This window comes from Lathyrus oleraceus, chromosome 1 (assembly GCF_024323335.1).
Source record: "Lathyrus oleraceus cultivar Zhongwan6 chromosome 1, CAAS_Psat_ZW6_1.0, whole genome shotgun sequence".
In the NCBI taxonomy this organism is placed as follows: Eukaryota; Viridiplantae; Streptophyta; class Magnoliopsida; order Fabales; family Fabaceae; genus Lathyrus; species Lathyrus oleraceus.
The window spans coordinates 219,648,720-219,662,194 of NC_066579.1; the positions used below are offsets into that span (position 1 = coordinate 219,648,720).

A 13,475-nucleotide genomic window follows, 5' to 3' on the forward strand; every position below is an offset into this window, starting at 1 on the left:
ATTGGCCGATTGGATCGACTATGCTCTGATACCACTATGTAACACCCTAAACCACGAATAATAGATTTTAAATAAAAATAATAGGAAAAGGATGTTACTCCATCATAAATACTTCATAAATCATAAAACAACAGATGTTGCACAACGGAAATTTATTTAGAAACACCATAAAACATGTATGAATAAAATTGAATCAATACATCATAATCAAAATCTCATAATAGTTGGTTACAAACAAATCAAAGTAATGCAAACGAACGTCCTTATCCCTAGTGTTACAGGTCAAAGCATTCTTATTCAAAAACTAGAATATACGGAAGATAAAAGTCTGCTGAGAGGCAATAGCCATCTCACTGTAACAACGAACCTCAATCCTACTAATCACCTGCGCAAAGCACACCATAAATGATAATTCACTCAAAACATGAATGATAAGCATGCAATCACAAACACAAAACACAACATTGAAACAACCATTCATCACAAGACACATCAATGTATGCAAGACTAATGTTCACCAACTCCATCACCTAAATGCATATGGTACCAAAAATATATTATGGAATCAGAGGAATGTTACTAATTTTATTCCACTAGTCCCTGGTCCTTCCCCCCTAGACCAACGATCTCCACCAATGGATCTGAGACTCTTTATTGTTTGAATATTTTCTGATAGAATGGAAAAATGAAATGAAATAAAAATCAATTTATTTTATTTTGCTCCATCTAATTTTATATAATTAAAATTATAGAATTTTATTTTTGAAATTCGGGTATGCAGATATCAGATGTCCTAAGAGATGTCGAGACACTAATATCTGAATAATAACATGGCAACTTACATAGAGAGAAACATAAAATAACAGAGCACACAATGTTGTTAACCCAGTTCGGTGTGCAACAACACCTACATCTGGGGGATACCAAGCCAGGGAGGAAATCCAGTAAATAATATTAGTTTGTATGCCTTCTGCAAACTATCTCCAATTTACAAAATACACCCTAATCACTACCCGTGCCTAACTTCTACCTAAGACACTCCTAGGTGTGAGACCCTTCTCACCTTCCTATCAATCACAGTAGTGATATTTAAACACTTACAAGAAAATTAGAAGACACACTTTAAGGACACACAATCATTCAATGCTTAAAAGCTTATGAGTGTCTGACAATGCTTACAACCAATCAACACAATCCTACTCATATAACAAGATGATATTTGAGAGGCTCATAAGATAACGCAAATACTCAAACCTTAATACAATCAACTATCTTCTCTTCTGCATGAGTAATTATGTTTTGAGACATTCTATTTATAGCCATATAATGCATTGGATTTGGGCCGTGTATTCCATGAGCACCAGTTGCTCAACATTAGGTAATTAATCAAAAGTTTCCAAAAATGTCTTAACATTTAGGGAACAGAATTTGTTAACCATAATTCGAATCTCTGATTCCTTAATCATGAACATCACAAGGGAATGCTTAATATTCCTAGAATATTTTGTAAACTAACCCTACAAACGTTACCAAGGTAAAAACCTGTTTCAGACAAGATGTCACAACTACATGTTAGGACATCTTATTTAACATGTTGTAGCTAAGTTAGTTTTACCAAAATTACTACCAATCAAAATAACCAGGAATTAGTAATCTCCCCCTTCTGCAAATTTTGGCTAAAACAACCAAGTACACCTTGCACACCTGCACCACAGTTCAGGTTAACACCATAGGACTGAAATAACAAGAAAAAAACATCAAACACACATATATATTACAGGGGTACTCAGGCAATCACATCATTAAGAGTTAGTAGTCAAAACTCCCCCTGATTCACATAATCAGGACTACCCCTTAAGGGAACATCCAAAACAAAATGGACTATCTAGGTTAAAACATTAGAGGCTTATGCAGCAGAAGAACAACAAGCCTCACAACTAAGAGAAACCAAGTATCTCAAAAAAAACTACAGACAAGATGTTAGAACATTTGGTCTGACATTAGCATAAGCACCAGCAGTAGTAGTAACATCCACTAAAGCACACATCAGGCATGACAATCAATCATGCAAACATCAGAGGTATATGCATCGGTCAAAACCACTCCTTTAGTCAAGTTGATGTCACAACACCTTATTAGACATCACAACACAGCAACCTAGAAGGTGGCTAACCTGCATCTCCTATCTTCTTAAGCATAGTCAGATAGTGGTTATCACATACAATATTCCCCATTTTTAGCCATAATCTGACAAAGGTAAACATCTAACTAAAAACTGAAACAAAACCATATTCATACAATGCAAGAACCATCACAAGGGGGCACACAAGGGTGCAAAATATCCTAGTCACATACCAAAAACCACAACAAAAAAAAACAGAACACAATAAGACTGCAATCATATATCTTCCTGACTATCTGAGTCAGTTGTTGCTTACTCTTCTCCTTCATGTTCTTTCTCTTTATCAGCATCATCTTCACCAGGATACTCTTCATCATCAATTGCTTCATTAACATCACCACCATGTATAGCTTCCTTCTTCTCCTCTTCCATCATTGCATTCATCAATGTCTCCAGTTTAATCTTTGTTGATGTGCTAGATCTGACGGAGTCCTCCAGCTCTTTACATGTTTCCTTCAGCTGAGCAATGACACTCTTCTTAGATATGGCGAGGCTAGGACCCTAAGAGGATGTCATAATAATGTCTGGGACATGAGTTCCTGCAAAGAGTTTGTAGTGGAGTGATAAGAGAGACTCCCTTTTCTTCACACTGTCCATAGGCAGAAAAATACCATGGTGTTGATTTAGGATGATTACACAGATGACGGATGGAAAGAAAATGGGCATTTTTATAGAAGTAGAGACTTCTTGTTTCAACACTTGTTCAAAGATGTATTTTCCAAAGTTAAATGCTCTTTCTGTACTAACAACATAAATGAATTTTCCCATACCAGTAGAGATTGTTGAGGTATGATTAGTGGGCACCCAATTGGCTGTACCAAAATTCTATGAAGGATGACATATTTTACACTTAGCTTACCAGCAACCAACTTTCCTTTGTTTGGCTAATGTCTAACCTGCTTCTCCTTGATCTTTTTGTACACCTGATCATCAGTGACTTCCAATTCAGCTTGAGGTTCATCTGGTCTTCCTAGTGTGTGACCCCAATTTTGACCCCTAAGATCCCTCATGCCATCTCATAGCTTTGCATTGGCATTGGGATCACACCTTGGTATCCTCTTCACCTTTCATTCATTGGGTTTGCATTGGGGGAGATCACCAAGCATATCTAATTGTATCATACTTTATTTTCCTTGTTTACTAACCAAAAATACAAAAATATGTATAGTGTAGCTTTGTTTCTTTTATAGGTAGTGCGTGTATCCACCTATGCCTCATCAAGCTCACAACTAGGGTTTGAGACCCTCAATACAGGGGATCAATAAATAAAAGGTCCACATTGGTTCTAAGCATCATATATGGATCCCCATGTTTTTTATTTGTCATTTTGATCATGAATTCATCAAACTTTGAAGCTTGTTTGTTAAGGAAGCCCTAATTCATCTGGGTATCTTGTGCGCCTTCCTCAACAAGCTTCTTCAACATTTTGTCAAAGATATCATGGACTACTTCATTTTGAATCATCATAAGAATATATGATCCTCCATGAACCTCTAAGAGCAAAGGAACTTCAAGTTTTCAAGTTGGTTAAAGGTAGGGGTGGCAAACGGGCATGCCCGCCCCGCAAAAGCCCGCAAAAAAACGGGGCTGGGTGGGGGGTCATAGAAGGATGTGGGCCTAAAACTTAGGCCCTCCCCGCAAAAAAGTGAGGGTGGGGCGGGGAAAGCCCGCGGACACTGTACTCTTTAAGCCTAAAATGCAAAAATTTATGTAAATACATGTGCCCGTAAAAGCCCGCAAAAAAACGGGACGGGGCGGGGCGGACACATTAAAGGGTGAGGCCCTAATTCCTTATCCCTCCCCGCACTAAAGTTCAGGAAAAACGGGCATGCCCAGCGGGACGGGCCCGTTTTGCCACCCCTAGTTCAATGAGGTTGACCAGAAAAGTCAACTAGTTAAATCTAGATTTCCCTAGACCCAATCCTCCTACATGTTTTGTCATATGAAAATTATTCCAAGAGCAAAGTTACTCTTTATGACATTACAAACAACTTTAATGTTGGAATCAAGAGCCAAGTTTTCTTGGAAAGTCATTTGTTATGGTGAAAGATTATAGGTCATTTTGTTTGTGCCCTAGATATAATGTCAACTTCCAAGAACCATAACTTCCTCAATTATAAATTTAAAGATGTCTTCTTCAACTTTTCTTCTTTTATAAAGGTCAAATTCAACTTGAAAGGTCATGTGCCATGAGGAAACATTATAGGTCCATTTTGGTCCTCATCATTGAGCAAACATTTTCCTCAACTTCTAAAATCCATAACTCCTTCATGAAAGCTCCAAATGGTGTCGAATTTGTGATAAAATTGAATATAATTGAAAGAGCTACAACTTTGTAGAAGGAACAAAAGACATCTGAAGCTCATAGAAAAATTTATTCTAGGTGGAAAAAGGGTTCATTTGACTTTTAACTTAGAAAATTTCTAAGTATGTTTGATTCTTCCAACTTCAAGGTCAAAATTCACCATGTTCCAAGCTTCAAATGGAAAAAGTCCCAACATCAAAGTTTTTCCTCACAATGGTAGCTTTCCAAAGAGTCCAAGATCACACCATTTGGACAAGAATCAAGAGACTTGCACATAAGTTCTTTTCATGGCTTGGTTTAGCAACTTTTGAACTCAATTGTTATACAACTTTGCATGGCTTCATGTTAAGACATTGTAAGACCCCAATTTTGTCCCTAAGATCCCTCATGGCATCATATCAAACCATATCATTGCCTCAAGGATCTTTGTGCACCTTTGCTTCCCTCCTAGTGGGTGGGTTATCTTGTGAGTTTGGTTCTTGATCACCAAGCATGTATTGCATTTGTATATCATTGCTTTTCATATGTTTACTAACCAAAAGTACAAAAATATTGTCATCTAACCATGTTGCTTGCAGATGAAGCCAGCTAGGTCAAATTAGTCAAAACAGTCATTGAGCAATAGATGGTGGCCATTCTTGAAGAATTTGGGCACCATGATCATTCATCAAGAGTTCATATGAGTTGTGACATCATTTTGATTCAAGATCTCAAGTGGTAGGGGCTTGGAATTCATCAGAACATGGTTCAGTCAACCAAAACCCTAGCAAAGTCAACTGTGGTCAACTGTGCATTTAATCAGTGATTTGATGGTGGGAATTGGTCTGAGAGGTCTCATTCATGTCCATATAAGCCTTATATAACATGTCAAACATCCACAGTGAAGAATTTAAGGTCAGACAAGAAGTTTCCAAAAATAGTAAGTTGACCTGTAATTGGAATTTGCCAAAAATGGAAAGTTCTTCTCCTCAAATTTACATCATCATACAAGCTTCAAATGAATTTTTGTCCAACATGAAAGTTGAAGATCTTGTTCTCCCATTTCCAAAAAGTCCAAGAACACTCATTTCTCATGTGTGGTTGGCAAGCTATGATCAAATCATTCTCAAGAATTTTTGAACTTCAAAGTGAGATAACTTTCAAACCATTTGCCAAATTGAGTGAGGTTTTTTGCTACAAGTCATATTTGATATGCTCTATCCAAATCCTTCATCATATTTCACCAAAAATCTTCCAATCAAAATGGCCTTTTTCAAAGTGCATTGAATTAAAAAGAGAGGGGTGAAAAATGAACTTTCAAATTAACCATTTCCTACACTTTTTACCAATTGCCAATGTTCAGAAATTACATTTTGGATATGTCTAAGCCCAATTTCGCACTGTAGCATGCCATGCACATGCAATTTGAGCAATTTCATTAATTGGCCAAAACACTTCATTTGAACTAAATCCAATTACCATTCCACTAACCAAGCTTATGCATTATTAAACAGAGTATATATGACTCATTTCTGATAGCAAAACCCTAGCCACAACACACAAATCAGATCTGAAATTCATTTCCTCTCAAAATTCTCATTCTTCATTTTGGAACTTTTCTGAAAAATCTCAAAAGGACTCGTGTTCTTGAGCATTGTGCCACCATCTAACAACATTTTTGGAGCTTTAGCAAATATCATTTCATCACTGTAAAGCCAAGAAACCGCACTGTTGCATTGAAGCTCTCACATGGCAGCTGTTGATTTGGACCTCACCAAGCATTGTTGAGCCACGATTCCTCACTTATTCATCATTTGGAACATCATTGTGTATCTGTTTCAGCTCAATACGACCAAACAACCACGTTTCCATCACTGCATCTTCAAGGAGGTTGGTTTTCGATTCTCTCTATTCTTGAAATCATGTCATGTTTTGGATAGATCCTTCCATGCTGGTTATACTGAACTTTAAATCGTGAAATTTCATCAAGTATTTTGAGAGTTATGTTGTCATGAAGTTTCATATGTGAATGTTGTGTTGTTTATTTCTTCCATTTCAGCATGATTTAGTGTTAATGATTGTTGGTTTGTTGATGTACATGATGAGATGAACACAATGGTATATTGTTTGTGGATTTTGGTTGCATTTCGTTCTTGCTGAAAATCTGGAGAGATGATGATGAACTGTAGCTTGGAACCCTAATTTCATGAACCCAAAAACGCATTTGATCCTTAAACCCGTGTTTTGCATGCTTTTCCCAGTTTCCTGGCCATGAAGCGAATAGCTGAGCGCCACCTCACTAAGTGAAACGCGGCGTTTCACTTAGTGAGTCCCAATATTACAAAAATGCCACGACCGGTTTTATTATTCATTTAATTCAATTTCTTTTTCTATTTTATTTCATTTTGTATGCCAATCTTCAAAAATTCATAAGTTCTTCAATTTTAATCCAAATTTGATGGGATTTTTTGTGAAATGCTCCTCATGATCTCTAGTTTATTATGGTGATTTTTCCAGATTTTTTGCACGTGTGGATTTTTAAATGTGCTAGGGTTTGTTCATGTGTGTCCATTTTGTGTATGCCATGCCATTTTGCTTGTGAAATGATGATACTTAATCCAATGAGGCTGAAATGTTTTGTGCTTAAACTAGACATGTTCATGGTGATTCTGGTGTAGAGTTTATGAATTTATCATTGCTGGTTGATGAGATATGATTTTTTGAATAGAGGTGTGACAATTTGTGTCACACCATGCATGTCCAACTTCATGATTTTACTTACCATGCTTATTGAACTCACAATGGTCTGGATTTTTGCATGAACATACTTATGGATGTTAAGAATACATGTGAATGTTTCTGGAATTATTGATGGCATTTCCTATTTGATTGGAATTTTCTCCCCTGTTTGGTCATTTGTTGACTTTTTTGTGATACATGTTTGTATTTGGTTTGTGAAATCCTCATGCATTATTGGATGGACTTAAAATTTGACATGTGAATTGTAGACATCTTAAAGTTTGTCATGGTTTTAGTCCCATTCATTTATCATGTTTCATTTCTGTTTTATGATTAATTGAAGTTGGTGCATATTTTGATGCTTTGTATGAGTTTGCTTGAACTTGCTTTGACTTTCTGATTTTTATTGACCTACTTCCCTTGATCCAAATGAGCTGAAATTTGGTATGCTTATCATGTTATGGATGATGTTTGAGCATGAATTATTTGAGGATTTATTGAAATGTTTGTGATTGGATTTGAGTGGAATCTTTCTGTTGACTTCTTTGAGGTTCTATATGACATGCTTTGACCTAATTTGTTTGTGAAATGATAATGATGAATGATATGAATGTGAAACCACTTGGGTTTGTTTCTTAATTGTTGGGACTTGATTTTGGATAGCTTTCACTTGCTGTTTTGGATTTTTTATCTCCTTTTGACCCTAGGCTTGTCCTAGTGGTCTTGTTTCTCATGTTTAAGTTTGCTTTTCAGGTTAAGAAGCAAATGCCTTAAGGAGACTTATGCAAGTTGATTAAGTTTGATTGATTATCATGAACTAACTTGTTTGTTTTGTAGGATGCTTAGCTCATATGCTTTGAGCTTTGTGCTTTGCACATGGGATTGATTGTGTTGACTGTTGATCCTTATCTTATATTGGTTTTGAATTTGAGTTGTATACTGATTTTATTTGATTGATTTCAGGTACCATTAGTTGCTAATAGTTCTTTGAGAACTTGTATTGCTTTGCTTGATAGCATTTGCATTGAGGTAGAATCTCTTGTCTTCATGTAGTCTGGAAGACCTGGCCTGTTACTTGGCCAGGCAACTGTCTGAAGTCCTCCTTAAGAGGCGATGTTTGTGCTTGTTTACTTTTGTCCCAAGCGGGAAAAGTCCTTTGAATAAGGCAATTGGTAGACAAAAGAGATATGTAGCCTATCTCCTACTATTCTGTGTGTCACTCACCTTGCTCACACCACATGTGTTGATGCATAGTGAGTAAAAAACCCAAGATCAATCGAGTCAATAATTTGTGGAGAGAGTTCCTACCTTCTGAACTCCCACACCTTCTGATATTCAAAGCTCTCCCTGACCAGGGATAAGAGCATAAGGCACACCCCTCATATCCTTTCATCTGCTTCACCTTGGCTCTCAATATCAAGGTTAAGAGCACCATTAACCCTATTCCAGTTGGCTTCAATGCCTAACCCTTTTGTAATAGCCTAATTGTTTGGTTATAGAGTGTGCTGAATGACTTTGGTTGATTGATTACTTAGTTCATTTGTACATGTCTGCTTGCATGCTTTGTGCATTTATCATCATTAATTGCTCATTAGTGCATGATCATTTCATTTGTCTTTGTGACATATCTTTGTTGTTTGCCCATTGAGGACAATTGTAAGACCATTCATTGGCCATTGTTCCTATGATATGGAAGTGAGTATAAGACCATTTCATTGGCCACTCATCTTCTCTTTGCTTGATGCATTTGTTTCTTATGTGAGGATGCAATTGTAAGTCCGTGTAATTTGGCATTTGTTTTCCTATGATCATATGTTGGAGGTTAGAGTAAGCCCAGATAGATTGGCATCTGACATCCAAGTGTTTGCTTTGTTGTTGGAGATTGGTATAAGTCCAGATAGATTGGCATCCGGTATCCACTTTTTATTTCTTTGTTGAGGAGATTGGTATAAGTCCATAGAGTGGCCTCTGATATCCAGTTCTGTTTTAGGAGATTGGTATAAGTCCAGTAATTGGCATCCGGTATACGCTTTTGTTGACTTTCTTCTTTTGCTTTGTTTATTTGTTATTGCTCATTGTCTATTCCAAAGGACACACTTGAGTCATCTTCTATATGATTTCAAGAGGTGAACCTTCTAGGAAGTTTTACACTCCATCTTCATCCATTCATCCATTTTGTCCTAAACCTTTTCACACATTGCTTTCAAAACTTGAGATAAATATTGTGCAAACATCTTCATGCTTTTAAATTAAAAACCTGGACCCCAAGTCCTTGACTTTTTCAAACTCCATTTTCATAATACTTCTTTTGAATCAATCTTAATCATACTTTGACCCCTCCTTTTGTGAATAATCATAATCAATTAACTTCACCCATTCAATTGTTTTGTGGCTTTGTCCACTCTTGTTAAGTTTTCATACATTAGCCATAGGTTTGATTTATCCTAGTTGGTTGATGTTAATCTCACCTATTCGTCCTTAGTTGATTGAATTGTAAGTCTTCCTTGCTTATTATAGGGTTAACCCCTCACTAGCAAGTTGAAGCTTTTCTCACATGGTGGACTCGTTGTTTTATAAGGTTGAGTTTTCTCCCGTGGATAACGTAAGACCTTAAGGCTTGTGTTTAAAATTGAATCCACTAACTTTTGGAAATCTTTTAGCCGAACTACGGCGTTTTGATCCTTACCTTTCATGGAAGGTACGTAGGCAACGGGTTCATCCGTTCGAACACAAAAGCAATAAAAATTGTATATTCTTTTCTCATCATCCCAATCATGTTTGCACAATAAATATTTCATAACAAATAACATTTTAGTACAACAAGTGTGAAAAGGGCTCCCTAGGAGTACCTAGGACGTAGTGGGTGCCTAACACCTTCCCATTGCGTAATTTACCCCTTACCCAGACTCTCTGATCTTTTCATTAGTTTTCTATGTGTAAAACTTCTTAGGCTTTTGTTCGCTTTTTAGCCAGTCCTTTGGATAAATAAAAGTGCGGTGGCGACTCGATTCATTGTATGCTTTGCTTATGGTTTAATCAATAAATCATATAGCGACGAATACACCGCTACAGACATCAGTAGCATTTGTGCATGAATTTGAGTGGATTACAATGATCATTTGGGCCTGAACACATGCCCATGCACCCATGTACATGAATTTACCATTTTTGGTTCAAACTTTGAATGGTGTAGAAATAAATTAGTTGTATAATGAAGTGCATTGCCTCAGATTGAAAAAAAAACCTTACCCAAGCTCTGCCAAGCAATCCCATAGCCATACTTTAGAGAATACCTTGAGGATTTGTTTGAAATCGAGTTCTTGATTCAACATCTGTTTATGAACAATAAATTCAAGGGTTCATCACCATTTTCACTTTATTCAACTCCTGCAAGCAAGAGGAAGAAGAACCAAGTGAAATTGCATCAAGAATTGGCCTCCAAAGCTGCTACCTAAAGGTGAATTTCTTTAAATTTCAACTCTTAGATTCTCTCTTATTTCTTAAGATCTTGGCTTAACTTATGGATGACTGAATTCTTACCAATGTAGGCATTGATCTCGAGTTTATTTGAGGTTGAATCGAAGCAATTCAGTTTAGACACCTCAATTTTCAACTCCACTTTTCTCATTATAGAGTGAGAGTTGGAAGATCTGGAGGTCATATTTGAAATTCTGACATTTTTTTCTTCGAATTGGTATATAATCCATTCATTTTGGCAATATTTTTAATATGACCAGTCTGATGAGTTGGCCGGAGAAGATGACCGGAGCTAGGGCTCCGGTGGTGTGTGTCATACCCCGATTTTGCTCCTGAATTTTTTATGTTTGTTTGGCATGCTTGGCCTAACCTAACTTTGGTTTTACATGAGGATTGGTTTTGATCCAAAGTCATGGTGTTGTGATTGTGGATACCTCTATGGTCTGGGTCATCTGAACAATATTGCTTCTTGTGTTTCAAGCCACTTGCTAGTCATGTTATTTGGTTCATGGATACTTTGTCAAAACCCTAGTCTTGTGGTATCATTTCATGGTCTTGTTCATGTACATTATTTCAAGTTATTTTTCTTTGCAAAAGTCAAACATTCAAGCCAATTGTGAAACCAATTTCAACCATTTGTTAATCCATTTCAATTTATTTCATGTCGTTGTTTAAACCAGTACATATGAGTCCATACAAAAAAATACAAAATTTGGCATTTTTGACCAACTGTTGACTTTGGTCAACAGTTGACTTTTTGGTCAACTTTGACCAAAGTCAACCCAAATTCTTTAAACCCTAAATTCACCCATAATAGTCTATTGAATTCTATTTACAAGGAAAATACAAAAAAATTTGACACTTTTGACCAATTGTTGACTTTAGTCAACAATTGACTTTTTGGTCAACTTTGACCAAAGTCAACCCAACTTCGGAGTTTCCTGTTTTCTCAGCTGTGTCTAATGTTGTTTCGCCACTTTTGTTTATTGCCATGCCATCTGTTTCACTCTGCCCAAGTATCAACTTAGTAATCTGAGTTCTACCTTTCCTGGTAGCTATATGCAATGCCGTATTGCCCTTATTATCGACCATGTTTATTGTTGATGGATATGCTTTTATCAACTCCTCTACCACCACAAGACTTTGTCCCTTCACCGCCATATGAAGTGCCGTTTGTCCTTTTTATCAGTTTTTGTTACAACACCAGGCTCCTTCTCGAGAATCGCTTTCACTACCTCCAAATGTCCGTTTCTTGCAGCAGAATGTAAAGCTTTTTTGCCATTACTTCTAGCTATGGCTGCCAAGCTACTGCCTGTTTCTAATAGAAATTTCATTATCTCAGTGTGCCCTTGTGTTGCAGCTGTGTGTAAGGCTGTAGTGTTGGATGGATCCACAGTCATTGCCAGTTCAGAATGAGCTTCCATTAGGATCTTCACTATATCTAAATCCCCTTGTTTAGCAGCAATATGAAGTGCATCAAAACCATTTCTCGCTTTAATTCCAGCATCAGCAAGATCATAATACTGAATCATCTCCCTAACCATATCGACATAACCATACTCAGCAGCAACATAAAGTGCCGTTTCTCCACCTTGATTCTGCTTTGCAAACACTTCACGCAGTTTACCCTCTTCAGCACCATCCACCGTGCCCTTCAAAGAAGCCATATCTCCTGCTCTTGCCGCAGAATGTAAAGGACACCCTGTAACCTATACAGCACACCACCACCTTTGCTTTAGACCCTACAGTGGACAACAACCGCCAAGCCTTATTTGAACCAAAACCTGCAGTGGAAGCATGCACAACTGAGTCCAACATGTATAAATCCTGCAGAAAAGGAAAAAACTCACTTTCCACGAAAATGCTAAAACAAAGTTAAAAAAGTTACTCACAGAAAAAGCACTTTTTAGAGAGAGAGATGCAAAGAGTGTTTTGCAGCTGTGTTTGTGGCAATTGAAGAAGAAGAAGAAGAGTTCACTTGCCATAGCTTCTTCATCATGACAACTCACTATCTACTCTCCTATGCTCTCATTCTACTTGCTTCCACTTTCTCTCTCCATTTTCAAGCTCACGCTGCTCCTGCAGGTCCATTGATTAAGCATTTGTCTTCACTTATCAAATGGACAAGGTTTGCCACCAAAATATTTTATCAACATTGAATTCAGCAATTAAGACCAACTTGAAGGCAACTTCTCTTGTCGTTTTCCCACACAAGTTCATATCACATACAATAGATTCTTGCTTATGAATTTGTTTCCAGCGGCATTCTGCAATATTGTCTTCAAGTGAAAGGAACAACTCTTTACTGTTCAAAAAAATTGATGCTGTTGGCATTATCTGAAAATGAAACGCACAAACCCGGGCAGTATTGCAGCTGTTCATGGAAATCCAACTGATAATTGTTTCCAACGTCTATTCAGTTCTTTTCAAGCATCTATATATGGCTTTTTGAATGCCTGACGGCCACTCTTGGGGCTTGATAGAACATATCTGAAGAGCAAGTATCTTGGTACATTACCTTTTGCTACCGGATTTGATGGTGATGGGGCTCTCTTTCCTCTTGCGTTTGGTGTTGTTGACGAGGAGAATGATGATAATTGGACGTGGTTTCTGACTGAACTTCATAACCTGCTTGAGGTTAATACTGAAAACATGCCAAGGCTTACTATTTTGTCAGATAGACAGCAAGGAATTGTGGATGGGGTTGAGGCATGTTTTCCTACCGCTTTCCATGGATTTTGCATGCGCCACTTGAGTGATAGCTTCCGTAAAATTTTGGAAATCGAAGAGGTA

General features: G+C 37.2%; 1 pseudogene; it reads right to left on the minus strand.

Moving 5' to 3' along the window:
- Positions 1 to 304: 304 nt before the first annotated feature.
- Positions 305 to 12,667, minus strand: LOC127100737 (ankyrin repeat-containing protein At5g02620-like; annotated as a pseudogene).
- Positions 12,668 to 13,475: the final 808 nt, after the last annotated feature.